Source organism: Triticum dicoccoides, chromosome 3B (genome assembly GCF_002162155.2).
Source record: "Triticum dicoccoides isolate Atlit2015 ecotype Zavitan chromosome 3B, WEW_v2.0, whole genome shotgun sequence".
NCBI classification, from domain to species: Eukaryota; Viridiplantae; Streptophyta; class Magnoliopsida; order Poales; family Poaceae; genus Triticum; species Triticum dicoccoides.
The window spans coordinates 183,620,214-183,624,833 of NC_041385.1; positions in this window are offsets into that span (position 1 = coordinate 183,620,214).

A 4,620-nucleotide genomic window follows, 5' to 3' on the forward strand; every position below is an offset into this window, starting at 1 on the left:
ACAACGTTGATCCTCGCAACTCCACAGGTGGCGCCGCTATTTCTCTAGCTTGGTGTGTGCCAACTGGTCATCCACAACACCCATCTACTGCCACTGATGCCGCCACCATATACCAGCACCAACAAATTCATCCCCGCGTCACCGAGCAACATGGGGACGACTATGAGGATTATTTTGGTGACACCGAAGACGACCAAATGGTCAACCACCACAATGACCGTGCTCATCGACAACTACGTTTCAACCGTCAAGGTATGGCACAAGGTCCACACATGTATGATGTTCGAGATTACGACCACTCCCATGCTAAAATTAAATTTACTATGCCTGCTTTTAGTGGTAAATATAATCTAGATGCTTATCTTGATTGGGAACTTTCAGTTGAACAAAAAATTGCATGTCATGATATTCTTGAGAACCAAAGATTAAGGGCAGCCACTAGTGAATTTACAAACTTTGCTTCTATTTGATGGAGTGCGTATTGCCGTGTTAATGAGAACAATATACCTACTACTAGGGATGCTTTAAAACGATCTATGTGGCAACATTATGTTCCTTCGTATTATGCTCGTGATAAACTAAGTGAATTGCAACGTTTAAAACAAGGTACTAGTTTTGTAGAGGATTATTATCAAGAATTGCAAATTGGTTTAATGTGATGTGGATTATTTGAAATGGAAGATGCTATGATGGCTAGATTTTTAGGTGGTTTGAATCGTGATATTCAAGATATATTGGACTACAAGGACTACAATTCTATTACTCATTTGTTTCATTTTGCTTGTAAAGCTGAAAGGCAAGTAGAGGGATGACACAACAAGGGAGGAGGTAACTTTTCTGCAGGTCATCACTCAACATGGACACACTCTCCAACTGTCCCAACCACTACTGAGGCACCACCACATATCTCGAACAATGGTGCACTTCCAACAAGTTTAAAACCAGCTCCACAATCCTCGACGCTTCGAAAGGAACTTCTCTAGCACCTACCACTTCGTCTGGATGCACACGGGACATGAAGTGTCATATATGCAAAGGTGGCGGGCACTTGATGAAGGACTGTCCAAACAAACATACATTCATTGTGCGGGAATATGGTGAGTACTCATCTGCGAGTGATATGGATAAAGATACGCGTGTTATGCTTGCCACTAATAATGCATGTGACACTAAGGAGCATGACATGGAGGAGATACATGTTAGTGCTGAGATGGCAGATAAATACCCAAGCCTTATAACCATGCGAGTACTTAGTGCCCAGGTGGGGCATGCTGAGATGCCCCAACGCCATAATCTTTTTCGAACTAAGTTTGTTGTCAACGGACATTCAGTTCATGTGGTCATTGATGGTGGGAGCTGCAATAATTTGGCGAGTATAGAGATGGTCGAGAAACTTTGCCTCACCACTGCAAGACACCCGCGTCCATATTTCATCCAATGGTTCAACGATTGTGGTAAGTTGAAGGTAACACGTCATGTGAGAGTTCATTTTACACTTAGTTCATATCATGATTATGTTGACTATGATGTTGTACCTATGCAAGCTTGTTCTTTATTGTTAGATCGACCTTGGCAATATTATAATAGTGTCACCCATCATGGTAGAACAAATTCATATACTCTCGTTTTTGAAGAAAAAACTATTAACTTGCTTCCAATGACCCCTGATGAAATAATAAATAATGAGAAACCTAAATCAACGGATCATACTACACATAGTATGCTTGCTGCCAATACTGATTTTTTTTGTTGGGTGTCCAAACTTCTGATCTGGACATGACGCGTGCCCAGATAGTTAGTCTGCATCCATGTCATTCATATACGGACTCTGTGTGGGATAAAATGACTTTGCCTATACATGTTGCATCTATTTTTGCCATATCCTATGATGAGTTTCAGGATTATTGAAGGCATTTGCAAAATGAATATCAAGATGAGAGATTATGCACTTGAAGTTTACACGAGCTACACAAGTGCACCATGCACATGCAGCCAAGGAAATGCTCCTGTACATGCATGCGTCAGGAAGGTGGAAGGAAGAAGCCAGCCTTGCATGCTACGATGCCCATGTACATCACGTTGGGCCACACATCTTGTCAACCGAAGGAAACATCAATTCCGGCTGAGGCATGCAGAAGTTGGACTCCGTACGACCCACGTTCCGTAAACAAGGACGCAACATGGCCGTCGCTCCTCTTAATAAATAAATAGCTAAAATTAGGGTTTAGATTTGGGGTTTTGTTTAGAGAACTTTAGTTATTGCTACTTTTATTTGTCTTCGCTCATAGCGGCTAGTGCGACCGTCAAGACATCCTATCGGAACCCTATCATGTGAGATTATTCCATCTAGCATATTCACAGTTTCAGATTTCTTGACTATTATTTTCTTGCATGTTCTTCGACTTGCTTGCAAGAAAAATCCTTCGTGGATAGGTTGATCGCGCCGTTGGCTCAATCGATAATGCCGTGGAGTTGGTTCAGCGATTGCCGTGGACATCAGTCGTGTACAGTTCTCTCTGTACGGTTGGTAGCCGGCTCGTGAGGGTCAAGTCCCACAAAAATTGTAGTTATCCTCTCTCATCAAAAGATCGGGTCCGCAATTCACATCAACCGGCCAAGTCCCACAGAAATCGTAGTTATCCGACTGTCTACTACAGCTAGTTGTGCCCGACTCCGACAAGGGAGGGGTGATGACGGTGGAGCGCCTTTGGCTCGCTTCAGTGCTTGTAGTCGTCGCTAGGTGGTCAATGGATCAGGATGTAATTTTTATTATTTTTGGTGTTCATTGTACTACCATGATTAAAGATTAATAGATCGGAAGTTTTCTGGCAAAAAAATTGAGTTGATGTTTTCGTTTTTGTATTCCCCCCATCAAAACAAGGTATTATATGTTTTGATAGAATAACTAACCGGAATTGTTTTCCTAAATATCATCAAAAAGCTCATTTTCTAAAATCTTACCTCTAATTCCTGATACATCTCCAATGTATCTACTTTTCCAAACACTTTTGCCCTTGTTTTGGACTCTAACTTCCATGATTTGAATGGAACTAACCCGGACTGACGTTGTTTTCAGCAGAACTGCCATGGTGTTATTTTTGTGCAGAAATAAAAGTTCTCAGAATGACCTGAAATCCACGGAGCAACCTTTTGGAATTAATAAAAAATATTGGCAAAAGGATCAGCATCAGGGGGGCCACACCCTATCAACGAGGGTGCAGGGCGCCCCCTTTGGGCGCGCCCATGCCTCGTGGGCCCCCTGGGACTCCACCGACCACGACCCTAACTCCATATATTCACTTTTGGGGAGAAAAAATCAGAGAGAAGGATTCATCGCGTTTTACGATATGGAGCCACCGCCAAGCCCTAATCTTCCTCGGGAGGGCTAATCTGAAGTCCGTACGAGGCTCCGGAGAGGGGAATCTGTCGCCATCGTCATCATTAAACATCCTCCAGCACCAATTTCATGATGCTCACCGCCGTGCGTGAGTAATCACATCGTAGGCTTGCTGGACGGTGATGGATTGGATTAGATTTACCATGTAATCGAGTTAGTTTTGTTAGGGTTTGATCCCTAGTATCCATTATGTTCTAAGATTGATGTTGCTATGACTTTGCCATGCTTAATGCTTGTCACTAGGGCCCGAGTGCCATGATTTCAGATCTGAACCTATTATGCTTTCATGAATATATGTGAGTTCTTGATCCTATCTTGCAAGTCAATAATCACCTACTATGTGTTGTGATCCGGTAACCCCGAAGTGACAATAATCGGGACCACTCCCGGTGATGACCGTAGTTTGAGGAGTTCATGTATTCACTAAGTGTTAATGCTTTGGTACGGTATTTTATTAAAAGGAGGCCTTAATATCCCTTAGTTTCCAATAGGACCCCGCTGCCACGGGAGGGTAAGACAAAAGATGCCATGCAAAGTTCTTTTCCATAAGCACGTATGACTATATTCGGAATACATGCCTACATTACATTGATGAACTGGAGCTAGTTCTGTGTCACCCTATGTTATAAATGTTGCATGAGGAATCGCACCTGACATAATTATCCATCACTGATCCATTGCATACGAGCTTTTCACATATTGATCTTTGCTTAGTTACTTTTTCGTTACCACTGTTATGATTACTACAAAATTGCTACTATTACTTCTGTCACCGTTACCGTTACCTCCATACTACTTTGCTACTAAATAATTTGCTGCAAATATTAAGTCTTTCAAGTGTGCTTGAATTGACAACTCAACTGCTAATACTTAAGAATATTCTTTGGCTCCCCTTTTCCGAATCAATAAATTTGGGTTGAATACTCTACCCTCGAAAACTGTTGTGATCCCCTATACTTGTGGGTTATCAAGACAATTTTCTGGCGCCGTTGTCGGGGAGCATAGCTCTATTCTTTGAGTCACTTGGGATTTATATCTACTGATCACTATGAGGAACTTGAAAGATGAAAGAACCAAGATTTTTCCCTCAACTACGAGGGGAGGTAAGGAACTGCCATCTAGCTCTGCATTTGATTCACCTTCTGTTTTGAGTAAACTAGCAACACCTACTGTCACTGTCAAAACCAGCGGATCTCGGGTAGGGGTTCCTGAACTGTGCGTCT